The 16277-nt window shown below is 42.7% G+C and overlaps 1 protein-coding gene across 1 annotated transcript in view; it reads left to right on the top strand.

Moving 5' to 3' along the window:
* The window catches only part of LOC126183738 (cuticlin-5), a 319107-nt gene that overhangs the window by 250264 nt on the left and 52566 nt on the right, over nt 1–16277 (top strand). The window lies entirely within an intron of this gene.

The following is a 16277-nucleotide window of genomic DNA, read 5'->3' as shown; positions in this document are numbered from 1 at the left end:
GGGAGGAACAACACATTGCTGGCTATTAAAACTGCAACACCAGGAAGGACAGCAGAAAACAAAATATGTTGTACGTATACAGTGTAGCGGGCAGAAGACACGATTAAATTCGTAGGTGATTTGGGGATGTACTGGGTGCGAAATGTAGAACACAAAGGTGCCACCTCTGGCAGCAACAACGGCTCAAACTACTAATAGTGTTGCGCATGAACAAGACTCGAACTGTTCGAGTAGTTGACGTCACAGCTCGAGAAATCTCGGGCTTTGCTCGAGCTTTCGATCGCCGCACGATCTAGCGATTTCTGTTGGTACTATTTTCGTGACGTGTTGTAGCACTATTAATACACAGGGCGATTATTAGTAACATCAAAAACCTCCGAAGCGTAGATGACGCTGAGACAAGTAATTTAATATAAGACATATAGCCGGCCGGTGTGGCCGTGCGGTTCTAGGCGCTTCAGTCTGGAACCGCGTGACCGCTACGGTCGCAGGTTCGAATCCTGCCTCGGGCATGGATCTGTGTGATCTCCTTAGGTTACTTAGGTTTAAGTAGTTCTAAGTTCTAGGGGATTGATGACCACAGATGTTAAGTCCCATAGTGCTCAGAGCCATTTGAACCATAAGACGTATAGGATCGCAAATGTCGAGAAATACCCCAAAAGAGAATGACAAATGTTGAACATGTGACGTCACCTGATGACGTACCTCACCAAACGTGCAGCGGTTGAGCCTATTGGTCTGTCGCACCTGTCCGTACCAGGTCGGGTTGACAGAGGAGATAGAGAAGATCCAAAGAAGAGCGGCGCGTTTCGTCACAGGGTTATTTGGTAAGCGTGATAGCGTTACGGAGATATTTAGCAAACTCAAGTGGCAGACTCTGCAAGAGAGGCGCTCTGCATTGCGGTGTGGCTTGCTGTCTAGGTTTCGAGAGGGTGCGTTTCTGGATGAGGTATCGAATATATTGCTTCCCCCTACTTATATCTCCCGAGGAGATCACGAATGTAAAATTAGAGAGATTCGAGCGCGCACGGAGGCTTTCCGTCAGTCGTTCTTCCCGCGAACACTACGCGACTGGAACAGGAAAGGGAGGTAATGACAGTGGCACGTAAAGTGCCCTCCGCCCCACACTGTTGGGTGGCTTGCGGAGTATAAATGTAGATGTAGATGTAGATTTAGATAATTTCCAATCCAAGTCATGTATTCATGTCGGTGTTGCTCTGGGCCGACATGCGCGACCTTAGCGTGTGGGGATCAGGGTTCGAATTTTGCTTTTGGCAGGCAATATTGTTTCATTACGTTAGACATTCTGTGTTCCCGGCGAAATAAGATTTATGATTTTATTTATCGGTCTCGCTGTCTGCTCTGGTTTATTGCAAAGTACACTACCGTATAACAAAAACCTGCCGTATTGCGTCACAATTAACGAGTATAAGCTTCCGAACTGCTTCGTTACTAGGAAATGACCTACGTTTTCAACACTTCTGGAGGGTGGTTATCTATAACCGTCAAGTAAAGTATAAAATTCATATTTGTCCATTTTAAACCGAAATATCGACCGGTTTCAGTCATGGACCATCTTCACGGGTAAGCCACAACATTACATTCGTCATTACTTAAATAATGCGTAGAGCATGTCATGAATATCAATATACGACACAGAACTTTTGGAAGGAAACGTATTAATACCACGTGTACAAAGAGCAGTGTTGTTTTCGCGATCGCAGTTATGGTGACTTTAGTATGATATGTTTCACTTATTAAGCATTCAGTTCCTAATTAATTTTCTTCATTGTTTCCTTTGAATTTTTTCTGCTTGTTTTAAAGATGATAAGAAACTAGTAGTTCTTTTACACGTTATTCAGTTATGTAAACAGGGATCGAAATTCTCATTTGGAACTTAACTGGTAAATTATTATAGTTTCTAATAACCAAATAAAACATTTTACTGGATTCAGGATCGAATAATATTTTTGTAGCACAATACTTTCGTATATGACTGTTAGCTTTGCGTAAAAAATCACCATAAATGTTTATAAACGGCATTCATAAATCCTGTATGAGAAATTTTATTGTAAATTATCTCATGCAGGTCCACTATACTGATCTGAATGACTTGGAATAAAACAGGTGAACAAATAGAACTGGACAGGAAAGAAAGAAAAAAAAATTTAGAAAAGTTTTTAATGAGCCAATGAGTTGGATACTTTCGCTCATTCACATAGTTATCAGTACATTCATAGCCTCGGTTTTGAATCTGGTGTTCTCCCCCCTCCCCCCTTCCCTCCTCCTCCATCCACTTTCCGTACATCCAGGTATTGGGTACATTATGACAATTCAGATTATTGTTGCAATTTACAGTACTGAGCTTCAATGTTCTCCTTCATATAATGTGTGTCCATTCCTGTGGTCCATTAAGTCGGTTGGTTGTCGTAATTTACTGCCTATTACTAGGTTTGTCACAGGAAAGAATTACCATTTTTTTCTGAACCTAGGTAACTAACGTGTATTTTGGGTTCATGGTCAATGTCATACATAATTTTGGCTTTGCAAAATTTGACGTCCTCGGTTTTTATATCCACGAAGCTATGTTTTAAATGTGAGGCACTATTTTAAAATTCTGTTACAAATATGCTGTTGCATTAATATTTTAATGTTTTATTGTTGATTTCTGCTTTACACAAATGTTTGAGAGATAAAATGATGGAATTTTACATTCTGAAAAAATGTTACACTTAATGACTGATAATGGGTCGAACTAGTGTCCTATATGCGGTCTCCTTTACGGACGAAACACACTTTCCTAAAATTCTCCCAATAAACTGAAGACGACTATTCGCCTTCCTTAATACAATCCTTACATGCTCATTCCGTTTTACATTACTTCGCAACGTTACATCTAGATATTTAATCGAAGTGACTGTGTCAAGCAGCATACGGCTGTACTGTATTCGAAAATTATGTGTTTGTTTTTCCTACTCATCTGGATTAACGTACTTTTTCCTATATTTAGAGCTAGCTGCCATTCATCACACCAACTAGACATTTTGTCTAAGTCATCTTCTGTTCTCCCACAGTCACTCAACACCTTTCCATACACGACAGCATCATCAGCAAACAGCCGCAGATTCCTGCTTACCCTGTCCGCCAGATTTTTATATACAGGGTGGTCCATTGATCGTCACAGGGCCAAATATCTCTCGAAATAAGCGTCAAAAGAAAAAACTACAAAGAACGAAGCTTGTCTAGCTTGAAGGGGGAAACCAGATGGCACTATGGTTGGCCCGCTAGATGGCGCTGCCATAGGTCAAACGGATATCAACTGCGTTTTTTTAAAATAGGAACCCCCATTTTTATTACATATTCGTGTAGTACGTAAAGAAATATGAATGTTTTAGTTGGACCACTTTTTTCGCGTTGTGATACATGGTGCTGTAATAGTCACAAACATATGGCTCACAATTTTAGACGAACAATTGGTAAGAGGTAGGTTTTTTAAAATTAAAATACAGAACGTAGGTACATTTGAACATTTTATTTCGGTTATTCCAATGTGATACATGAGCCTTTGTGAACTTATCATTTCTGAAAACGCATGCTGTTACAGCGTGATTACCTGTAAATACCACATTAATGCAATAAATGCTCAAAATGATGTCCGTCAACCTCAATGCATTTGGTAATACGTGTAACGACATTCCTCTCAACAGCGAGTAGTTCGCCTTCCGTAATGTTCGCACATGCATTGACAATGCGCTGACGCGTGTTGTCAGGCGTTGTCGGTGGATCACGATAGCAAATATCCTTCAACTTTCCTCTCAGAAAGAAATCCGGGGGCATCAGATCCGGTGAACGTGCGGGCCATGGTATGGTGCTTCGACGACCAATCCACCTGTCATGAAATATGCTATTCAATACCGCTTCAACCGCACGCGAGCTATGTGCCGGACATCCATCATATTGGAAGTACATCGCCATTCTGTCATGCAGTGAAACGTCTTATAGTAACATCGGTAGAACATTACGTAGGAAATCAGCATACATTGCACCATTTAGATTGCCATCGATAAAATGGGGGTCAATTATCCTTCCTCCTATAATGCCGCACCATACATTAACCCGCCAAGGTCGCTGATGTTCCAATTATCGCAGCCATAGTGGATTTTCCGTTCCCCAATAGTGCATATTATGCCGGTTTACGTTACCGCTGTTGGTGAATGACGCTTCGTCGCTAAATACAACGTGTGCAAAAAAAATCTGTCATCTTCCCGTAATTTCTCTTGTGCCCAGTGGCAGAATGTACACGACGTTTAAAGTCGGTGCCATGCAATTCCTGGTGCATAGAAATATGGTACGGGTGCAATCGATGTTGATGTAGCATTCTCAACACCGACGTTTTTGAGATTCCCGATTCTCGCGCAATTTGTCTGCTACTGATGTGCGGGTCCGCCGCTCGTGGTCTCGCGGTAGCGTTCTCGCTTCCCGAGCACAGGGTCCCGGGTTCGATTCCCGGCGGGGTCAGGGATTTTCACCTGCCTCGAGATGACTGGGTGTTTGTGTTGTCCTCATCATTTCATCATCATCCAGGAAAGTGGCGAAATTGGACTGAGCAAAGGTTGGGAAATTGTACGGGCGCTGATAACCACGCAGTTGAGCGCCCCACAAGCCAAACATCATCATCATCATCATCTGATGTGCGGATTAGGCGCGACAGCAGCTAAAATACCTACTTGGGCATCATCATTTGTTGCAGGTCGTAGTTGACGTTTCACATGTGGCTGAACACTTCCTGTTTCCTTAAATAACGTAACTATCCGGCGAACGGTCCGGACACTTGGATGATGTCGTCCAGGATACCGAGCAGCATACATAGCACACGCTCGTAGGGCATTTTGATCACAATAGCCATACAGCAACACGATATCGACCTTTTCCGCAATTGGTAAATGGTCCATTTTAACACGGGTAATGTATCACTAAGCAAATACCGTCCTCACTGGCGGAATGTTACGTGATACCATATACTTATACGTTTGTGAATCTTACAGCGCCATTTATTTAAAAAAGCGGATAAAGTGTCACTAGAAGCCTTCCTAAGAGACAATCTCCATTCCTTCGGAACTGGCTATGCAAATGTAGACGAGATGTGGCTCAAATGCAAAGATATAGTAGCAACAGCAATTGAGAGATTCATACCTCATAAATTGGTAAGAGATGGAACTGATCCCCCATGGTACACAAAACAGGTCCGAATGCTGTTGCAGAGGCAACGGAAAAAGCATGCGAAGTTCAGAAGAACGCAAAATCCCGAAGATTGGCTAAAATTTACAGACGCGCGAAATTTGGCACGGACTTCAATGCGAGATGCCTTTAATAGGTTCCACAACGAAACATTGTCTCGAAATTTGGTAGAAAATCCGAAGAAATTCTGGTCGTATGTAAAGTACACAAGCGGCAAGACGCAGTCAATACCTTCGCTGCACAGTGTCGATGGTACTGTTACCGACGACTGTGCCGCTAAAGCGGAGTTATTGAACGCAGTTTTCCGAAATCCCTTCACCAGGGAAGGCGAATGGAATATTCCAGAATTTGAAACACGAACAGCTGCTAGCATGAGTTTCTTAGAAGTAGATACCTTAGGGGTTGCGAAGCAACTCAAATCGCTTGATACGGGCAAGTCTTCAGGTCCAGATTGTACACCGATTAGGTTCCTTTCAGATTACGCTGATACAATGGCTCCCTACTTAGCAATCATATACAACCGTTCGCTCACCGATAGATCTGTACTTACAGATTGGAAAATTGCGCAGGTCACACCAGTGTTTAAGAAGGGTAGTAGGAGTAATCCATCGAACTACAGACCTATATCATTGACGTCGGTTTGCAGTAGGGTTTTGGAGCATATACTGTATTCAAACATTATGAATCACCTCGAAGGGAACGATCTATTGATACGTAATCAGCATGGTTTCAGAAAACATCGTCCTTGTGCAACGCAGCTAGCTCTTTATTCGCACGAAGTAATGGCCGCTATCGACAGGGGATCTCAAATTGATTCCGTATTTCTAGATTTCCGGAAAGCTTTTGACATCGTTCCTCACAAGCGACTTCTAATCAAGCTGCGGGCCTATGGGGTATCGTCTCAGTTGTGCGACTGGATTCGTGATTTCCTGTCAGGAAGGTCGCAGTTCGTAGTAATAGACGGTAAATCATCGAGTAAAACTGAAGTGATATCAGGTGTTCCCCAGGGAAGCGTCCTGGGACCTCTGCTGTTCCTGATCTATATAAATGACCTGGGTGACAATCTGAGCAGTTCTCTTAGGTTGTACTCAGATGATGCTGTAATTTACCGTCTAGTAAGGTCATCCGAAGACCAGTATCAGTTGCAAAGCGATTTAGAAAAGATTGCTGTATGGTGTGGCAGGTGGCAGTTGACGCTAAATAACGAAAAGTGTGAGGTGATCCACATGAGTTCCAAAAGAAATCCGTTGGAATTCGATTACTCGATAAACAGTACAATTCTCAAGGCTGTCAATTCAACTAAGTACCTGGGTGTTAAAATTACGAACAACTTCAGTTGGAAAGACCACATAGATAATATTGTGGGGAAGGCAAGCCAAAGGTTGCGTTTCATTGGCAGGACACTTAGAAGATGCAACAAGTCCACTAAAGAGACAGCTTACACTACACTCGTTCGTCTTCTGTTAGAATATTGCTGCGCGGTGTGGGATCCTTACCAGGTGGGATACACGGAGGACATCGAAAGGGTGCAAAAAAGGGCAGCTCGTTTTGTATTATCACGTAATAGGGGAGAGAGTGTGGCAGATATGGTACGCGAGTTGGGATGGAAGTCATTAACGCAAAGACGTTTTTCGTCGCGGCGAGATCTATTTACGAAATTTCAGTCACCAACTTTCTCTTCCGACTGCGAAAATATTTTGTTGAGCCCAACCTACATAGGCAGGAATGATCATCAAAATAAAATAAGAGAAATCAGAGCTCGAACAGAAAGGTTTAGGTGTTCGTTTTTCCCGCGCGCTGTTCGGGAGTGGAATGGTAGAGAGATAGTATGATTGTGGTTCGATGAACCCTCTGCCAAGCACTTAAATGTGAATTGTAGAGTAATCATGTAGATGTAGATGTAGATGTAGATCTATCACAAAGCGAAAAAAGTGGTCCAAGTAAAACATTCATATTTCTTTACGTACTACACGAATATGTAATAAAAAATGGGGATACCTATTTTTAAAAAACGCAGTTGATATCCGTTTGACCTATGGCAGCGCCACCTAGCGGGCCAACCATAGCGCCATCTGGTTTCCCCCTTCAAGCTAGACAAGTTTCGTTCTTTGTAGTTTTTTCGTTTGGTGCTTATTTCGTGAGATATTTGGCCCGGTCACTATCAATGGACCACCCTGTACATAGAAAATAACAGCGGTCCTATCACACTCCACTGGGACACTCCCGATGATATCCTTCTCTCTAATTAACACTCGCCGTCGAGGACAACATACTGGATCCTATTACTTAAGAGGACTACGAACCACTCACATACGTGGGAACCTATTCCGTATGCTTCAACTTTCGTTAACAATCGGCAGTGTGGCACCGTGACAAATGCTTTGCGAAAAATTAGGAATACGGAATACACCTGTTGCCCTTCATCCATGGTTCGCAGGATCTCATGTGAGAAAAGGGGAATTGGAGTTCCGCACGAGAGATGCTTTCTAAAACCATGTTGATTTGTGGACAGAAACTTTTCCCTTTCAGGGAAATTTATTACATTCGAACTGTGAATATGTTCAAAGATCCTGCCACTAACCAATGTTAAGGATATTGGTCTGTAAATTTGCGGGTCCGTTCTTTCACCCTTCTTATATACAGGAGTCACCTGCGCTTTTTCCCAGTCGCTTGGAACTTAGCGCTCGGCGAGAGATTCGCGATAAGTACAAGACGGTACTGCTAGTCTGAACTCTAGATCGCTTTAAGCTTGTAAGTTGTTCACATGATCATGATGTCTCTTCTAGTTAGGACTCCTAAGCTTTTAGAACACATCTACTTGATATGCAATCTACAAGACATTGTATGGTGCATTGTGGAGTGTAGTTTGTACCACTCACAAGTAGAGCGATGGAAAAACATTACGTGTGTATATACCTGTACACGAGCCCTAATTTCTCTTATCTTTGTGGTCCTTACGTGAAACGTGCATTGGCGGTAGGAGGGTGGATCTGTAGTTACTACAAATGCCAATCTTCTAAATTTTCTCGTTAGTGTTTTCGCGAAAAGAAAGTCGTCTTTCCTACATGGATTCCAATTTGAGTTCACGAAGAAGCTCCGCGATACTCGCGTGTTGATCGAACCTACCGGCAACAAATCTCTCTGAGGTAGCATTACGTGGTTGATTTCCAGAAAGCGTCCTGCAGAGTTAATCATCAGTGCCTAAGCAGTTTGTTACAGCATTTTCACATTCCCGCGAGCAACAAAATGTTTACAGCTACCAAACAGTTTTCAAAGTACAGGTTACAGACGGACGCCAGCAATCTTATAAACTGCAAAGTAATATAAGGTTTATATCAGCGAGGTTATTATTATCAGCTAGTGTTAACGAAGTAAAAATAGAGAAAAGAAGCGTTTCCAGCTACCAGGAGAAGAACATTGGCATGTTCATTTCCAAGAATTAGATGGATATTTACTAAGTTCAAATGTGAGTGAAATCTTATGGGACTTAACTGCTAAGGTCATCAGTCCCTAAAGCTTACACACTACTTAACCTAAATTATCCTAAGGACAAACACACACACCCATGCCCGAGGGAGAACTCGAACCTCCGCCAGGACCAGCCGCACAGTCCTTGACTGCAGCGCCTTGACCGCTCGGCTAATCCCGCGCGGCATTTAATAAGTATTATTAGAGTTTCTTCAGCATTGCTCTGCCTCAGTACGTCTTTTACTGGTGGCCTTCTAACAAGCCACTGCTTCCGGCGATCGTAGGTGTAGGCAGTGTGTGGGCGTACAGGGTATCCCCTGGCTACTGTGGTCTCTTTGTATTCTGGAATATGTCTGTTGAGTCCAGAGAGTTACGTAGGCGATTAGGACCCCGTAGACAACTTCGCATCGTGGTATACTTTCGTAAGTCAGCTACGAAGGTAGGTCGTACGTGTGTGGTTCCTCTAAATTTTTTGTTTGCTTTCTAAAAAAAGTATATTTCTCTACCTTTCCATCCAGGGGCAGGAATTCCACATTTATTGTATATGTGTAGAATTTCTTTTCCAACAGTTATTGGTAGTTAATGTTGATGGGTTGTCCGCAGTTTGCAAATAGTTTGTGTGGCAATTGTGCGGTTCGGTATTTACGTATGCGTCTTTGGAATGTTGACAGAGAATCGATAAAATGATTATTAGAGTGAAGAGCTGCTATGGAGGCAGGTCAAGGTCAAATGCACCACTTGACTCACAGCCAACTGCGCCTCAGTGACATTCCTGTGTCCGTTCTGTGAGAGTCGTGCGTTGTTCGTAAAGCTTACTGTTTACGTCAGTCATAATATTACTTGCTGACTGATTATTTTACCCTCATAGTGTTCAGAGTGATGGTAACCAATCGCCTGCCGCTGTGATCGAGCGGTTCTAGGCGCTTCAGTCCGGAACCGCGCTGCAGCTACGGTCGCATGTTCGAATCGTGCCTCGGGCAGGGATGTGTGTAATGTCCTTAGGTTAGTTAGGTTTAAGTAGTTCCAAGTCTAGGGGACTGATGACCTCAGATGTTAATTCCATAGTGCTTAGAGCCATTTGAACCGTTTTTGGAAACCAATCATTCTAGCCGCGCGGTCAAAGGCGCCTTGTCACGGTTCGTGCGACTCCCCCCGTAGGAGGTTTGAGTCCTCCCTTGGGCATGGGTGTGTGTGTTGACTTTAGCGTAAGTTAATTTAAGTTAGATTAAGTAGTGTGTAAGCCTAGGAACCGATGACTTCAGCAGTTTGGTCCCATACGAACCTACCACGAATTTCCAAAATTTCCAGTCACGCTAAATGCTGCACAAAAAAGGAAGAGGAATAGTGTTGCATGTATATCAATACGAAGTATTGAATGCACGCCAGCCGTGCCGTTGCCAAATGCCAGGGGCGGAGAGCTGAAGCCTGTGGTTGTGGTATTGGTTTGAAGACCATTCAGCGGATATCCGTCAAAATTAATGCGTCTATGCAAGCCTACGGCTCAGCTGTTTTCAAGTCACCAGGCGAGCAGACAACCGCAAAAAGAAATGGGTAAGCTAGACTATTTTGCAGCGCATGATATTCAGCATGTATGCTAAAGGCGAACTTTCGACAGAAGAAAAATTAGTTTCGCGCATAAAAGAAGCTGCAAATTTTAACGGAAGCAAATGGACCATGTTGAAGATACTGAACGACATGCTGTTCAGATATCGGAAAATGAACGTCAGGAGGAAATTACCAATGAAATTAAGCGATATGGTAGCTGCAAGGACTGTGTCTTTGAAAACAATGAAGGAGATCGGACAAGAATTTATTATGGAGATGAAACTTCCGTCAATGAAAACCATGCAAAGGGTTATGTGCTAGAAAATGAGCGATGGAAACGCTAGATTAGAAGTTCCAGTTGATAAGGGTAAAAGAATTAAAGTGTTTCATGTTGGACCGGCAGAAACTGGCTTTATTCCCCAGAGTAAGCTGATTTTTAAGGCATTAAGGGGTAAAAATTCTGAAGATTACCATTTTGAAACGACGTACAGTGTCTTCAAACTATGGGTGAAAGTGTCCCTGCCTGTTCAGTTATTATCGTGGATAGTGCAAGTCAAGGTATGTATAAAAAGGAGATAGGCCATTCCGGCCCAAGGCAAGCAAAAAATTCACAGACGCCGTCAGTTATGAATAATAGCCTCTGTAATTGCGTCGTGGCACAATGCATTAATACTGCTTGAAAAACGACAAAACGTTATTTATCATGGTTTTCCAAGAAGTGAATGGATAATTCGACGGAAAGGCGCGGACGAAGTGAATGTGACAACGGCAAGTATGTGTCCCGTACGTTTTTCTGCCTGAAGATTATGAATGAGATTTGAGCAACAAACTTCTATGATTACCTTCGATAAAGAAGCTACTACCCACAACAATCCCCAGCGTAAACATTCCCAATTAACAGGGGGAAGAAATTACAGAAGGTAGAGATGCAGGCGAAAATAAGACTCAAAATAATTATAACTGAAAAATTACCTTAAAATAAATTCATTCACATAAATTTAATGCTTTTTTGGGCATGCGGTACTGGATTACTCACGACAGCAAATGACTCGTTACATTGTGTAGGAAATCAATAAATTACGTTGCTCAGGTTTATTAGCTTTTATTCCTGAATATTATATCTTCATTTCTCGTGGAAATAGCCATTATTTTTTCGTATTCTCAAGATGTATTAACTTTTTCAGTGTAAGAATGGAGTAAAACTTCCGATTCAACTCTTATACTTGAACATTTCGCGTGATGCACTGGGACCTTACTAACAACAATGTTGGGTAAAGTGGCTCTATAGTGTAGTGGATAAAATTCTTACTTTGTAGTGGATAAAATTCTTACTTGACATGCTGAAGGTTGTGAGTTCGAAACCTGTGAACTGCACGAGGTTCTGCTTATCGAAATAAACTGTTGTAGTGAATTATGTGACTGATATTTTATCGCTTTTGTCTATTATTTATCTGATTAATAATGAAAAATTAATGTAGTTGAAGAGTACTTGGTAAATAATTCCAGGGACAATAAAAGTAGATTCATTCCTTAGAGAACTGCGAAGCAAGAAATTTGCAAAAATGAGTTTTGACGACTTTAGAAACTGTCACCGAAGAAAAAGAAAATCGACCAGACCACAGTTACAGATCCTGTTCGTGAGCTCAGTGAAACAGTGAATAAGAATTTAGAAATTAATGATCTGAGAGCCGAGACTGAAGTGTTAAAAACACTAAATGCACGGAAAGCAGCAGCACTGAAAAAATACGATCTAGCGTTACTAAGTAAAACAAATGTTTTTCTCTGTGCTCTTTCGTTAAAGTGGATAAAAAGATCATTTGACGCGAAAGAAAAGAACAAATTACACAAAAGTGCTAGAAATGCTTGATCAAAATGTTTAACCGGTGTAATTACGAAGTCTGTTGAACGAAAAGGGTAAAGTGGAATTCAGAGGACATTGCCCATGCATTGACTTGAAGAGCTCTATCGCAAGAGCATATGCTTATTTGCGAAAGCGAAAAATGACTTTGCCTTGTAGGGCAACACTTCAGAAACGGCAAAGGAAGGTAAATACAAACCGGGTATTCTCGAAGATATTCCATGTTTATTCAAGACAAAGTCCAACACTTTTACAGCCCAGGAGAGACTAGCAGCTTTAACATTTATCGAAATGAATATTGATGGTCACATATGTTACGACTAGTCGGAAGACATAGTATCGATCCACATTCCAGTGTTCAAGTCTGCATGATCCGTGGATTGTGTAGGGAGTGGAAGCAACCAGTTCATGATTTCGACATAATTATGACTAGTGGTTTGCTTCAGAGTATCATTGAGGTACTTGAGGAATCGTGAATATATGTAGTAACTGTGACATGTGATACGGGTGGAAAAAGTATAGAAGTTTGGAAGGTACTGCGTGTCGATTACAGATAGTGGAATGATCACATAGGCTCAGTCGTGCGTAAAGCAGTTGATAACTTCGTTTTACTGGTAGAATTCTGAGGAAGGGCAGTTAGTCTACAAAGGAAATTGCTTCCACATCACTCCTGCGACCAGTTCTAGAATATCTCTCAAGTGTGTCAGACCCCTACCAAATAGGACTAACAGGGGATATTGAACGTATACAGAGAAGGGCAGTGCGAATGGTCACAGGTTTATTTGATCCGTGGAACAGGGTCACAGAGATACTGAAGGAACTGAACTGGAAGACTCTTCAAGATAGACGTAAACTATCGCGAGAAAGTTTCAAGAACAGGCTTTAAATGATGACTCTAGGAATATATTACAACCCCCTACGTATAGCTCCCATAAGGATTGTGAGGACAAGATTAGAATAATTACTCCACGCACGGAGGCATTCAAACAACCATTGTTGCCGCGCTCCATACGTGCAAATAACGGAAAGAAACACTAATAATGGTACAATGGGACGTACCCTCTGCCATGCACTTCGCGGTGGTTTGCAGAGCGTAGATGTAGATAAAACATATTTCGTAAATATAGAATATACAGTAGAACTTCCGATCGAATTCTTCTGCGTCCCTAAGTTTCGTTACGGTACCAATGAGCTCTGTGTAAATGTTTATGAATCGCCAGTACGGGAAATCCCAGAAGCTGTGAATGTCGAAGTAAATTTATTGAACGATTTCATAACAGTGTTTGATGACTCTAATCTCAGGTGTTCTTCTACATGCGGTGAAGTACACTGCAGGCTATACTGGAGGTAAGTGCCTATTGATATATCATTAGGTTTTCCAGCAGCAAACAAGAAAGTTGGAGAGCGTAATGAAGCCTGGTATCAATTATATCTCGTGGTGGTCTGTGCTTTCCCATGCCAGCAAGTGTTGCTGTTTGAAGAATAATTTGCTGCTTTGTGTAGAAATGGAGTGTGCAACCAAAAAAAAAGGAAAATCTCGTAAAGTCTCTGCACTCCATACTGCAACAAAAGTTTCCTGAGGTTCATGACAGTTATCGTTCTTTACATCTACATCTACATCCATACTCTGCAAGCCACCTGGCGGTGTGTGGCGGAGGGTACCTTGAGTACTTCTATCGGTTCTCCCTTCTATTCCAGTCTCGTATTGTTCGTGGAAAGAAAGATTGTCGGTATGCCTCTGTGTGGGCTCTAATCTCTCTGATTTTATTCTCATGGTGTCTTCGCGAGATATACGTAGGAGGGAGCAATATACTGCTTGACTCCTCGGTGAAGGTATATTCTCGAAACTTCAACAAAAACCCGTACCGAGCTACTGAGCGTCTCTCTTGCAGTCTTCCACTGGAGTTTATCTATCATCTCCGTAACGCTTTCGAGGTTACTATATGATCCTGTAACGAAGCGCGCTGCCCGATGGATCTTCTCTATCTCTTCTATCAACCCTATCTGGTACGGATCCCACACCGGTGAGCAGTATTGAAGCAGTGGACGAACAAGTGTACTGTAACCTACTTCCTTTGTTTTCGGACTGCATTTCCTTAGAGTTCTTCCAATGAATCTCAGTCTGGCATCTGCTTTACCGACGACTAATTTTATATGGTCATTACATTTTAAATCACTCCTAATGCCTACTCCCAGATAAGTTATGGAATTAACTGCTTCCAGTTGCTGACCTGCTATATTGTAGCTAAATGATAAAGGATCTTTATTCCTATGTATTCGCAGCACATTACACTTGTCTACATTGAGATTCAATTGCCATTCCCTGCACCATGCGTCAATTCGTTGCAGATCCTCCTGCATTTTTAGGTAAGAACAAGAATATTTGGCCGCGTGGGGTAGCCGCGTAGTCTGGGGCGCCTTGAAACGGTTCGCGCAGCTCCCCCTGTAGGAGGTTCGAGTCCTCCCTCGGGCATGGGTGTGTGTGCTGTCCTTAGCGTAAGTTAGTTCAGTTAGATTAAACAAGAATATTTATAAGTATTAAGTGTCTGAATAAATAAGCAGAATTGTAAACCATGAAGAGATGTGCCACAAGGAGGAGGCATATATTGTCTGCATTTTCATTTGGTAAATGATAATAGAAATCTGAAACAAGAACACCTGCTTCTCCATCAAAAGTTTGTTATTTTTCAGCTTAATTATCATTTATTTAGTCCAAATGTGTAGTACATCTGCCATGCCACTTTTTTGTTTATTTGTCCAACTGTGTATTGAACCAAACCGAAAGTATAATGAACGACTAATACACCACAGCATCTGTGGTGCGGCGCATTTGCCTTGTAATTATACTGCTGTGCTGCGCTACGCAGCCTCACCGTGACGTCAGGGGCCTCCAGCCAATAGCGAGCGTTGGTGCCGGAATCGCCTCCCCCCTTCCGCCACCCGCCAGAATGCAAGTGAGCAAAGCTCCAACTGCTGATTCCAAAAAGGCAGACGTTACTGCGTGGTTATCATCTAACGGAACACCTTACAGTTCGTCACATACCAGAGCAGATTTGTTGGTTATGTCAATGCCCATATCTTACATACAGAATAAGACGAAATTGCAAAGTAGCGTGGACACCTTCTCGCTAAAGCATTTATTGCGGAAAAGTACAACACATTTAAGATCGCAGGTTCAAAATGTGTGTGAAATCTTATGGGACTTAACTGCTAAGGTCATCAGTCCCTAAGGTTACACACTACTTAACCGAAATTATCCTAAGGACAAACACACACACCCATGCCCGAGGGAGGACTCGAACCTCCGCCGGGACCAGCCACACTGTCCATGACTGCAGCGCCTTAGAGGAGGCGTAGTACTGTGTCGGTAAATACTGTGCGAAGTGAAAGAAATTTGACGAATATTTGATCAAATTTATTTGACAAGGAAATGTGATGGTGCAATACCGGCCATACTGGCGCCCGGTATAAAAAATGGTGCTATGTCGGGGCCTTCATTACGCACCATTTTCTTACCGTCCTTATTTATGCCAGTGTTCCTCTCCCCGTCGGTCCCGGTCGGTAGCATCGTGCACGCGTTTGCACCCATCGCGGTGTTCATTGTGGAACTCAGTTGTGCTCGCACAGAACGTGTGTGCTCGCCACGAACGTGCCGGCCGCGGGCAAAGGATTTCTACGTCCCTTTCCTGCGTACCGTCGCCTCTGACGTCGTAGAACTCAAGTACTTCTTGTTGCGCTGGACTGTGATTTAGCGGCACGTCCATCACAGTTTCTTTCCGATGCATATCAGGTCGACCCGGTATTATGCGACCTTTGGGAAGTATCCGACTAAGCAGTGTCGATGATAGAGTGCTGCAACGCTCAATGTTCGACCGGTCACTGCTCGCCTGTTGACAGGGGGAGCGAGCCGCTCGTGTCCGGCCCCACCTTCGACCATAGATACTAGTAGACCGGCCTTGCTGTGCAGAAGCTGTAGGGCTGGTGTGGCTCCAACATAAACCACGAGGCTGCTGGCAAAACGTGGTGGGATTTCAAATCAGCGGTCTGCCATCCTATGCCTGTATCGCATTTTCCCCACATTTCTCAATTGACTACCGAACGCTTCCACCAAAAATTACTTTTTTATTTGTGAAAAATTATGCCAGAACTACATTTGACCTGGATTTGT

The sequence above is a fragment of the Schistocerca cancellata genome, chromosome 4 (assembly GCF_023864275.1).
Source record: "Schistocerca cancellata isolate TAMUIC-IGC-003103 chromosome 4, iqSchCanc2.1, whole genome shotgun sequence".
In the NCBI taxonomy this organism is placed as follows: domain Eukaryota; kingdom Metazoa; phylum Arthropoda; class Insecta; order Orthoptera; family Acrididae; genus Schistocerca; species Schistocerca cancellata.
Note: the sequence above shows the minus strand (reverse complement) of the source record. Positions and strands in the feature narration are given on the sequence as shown.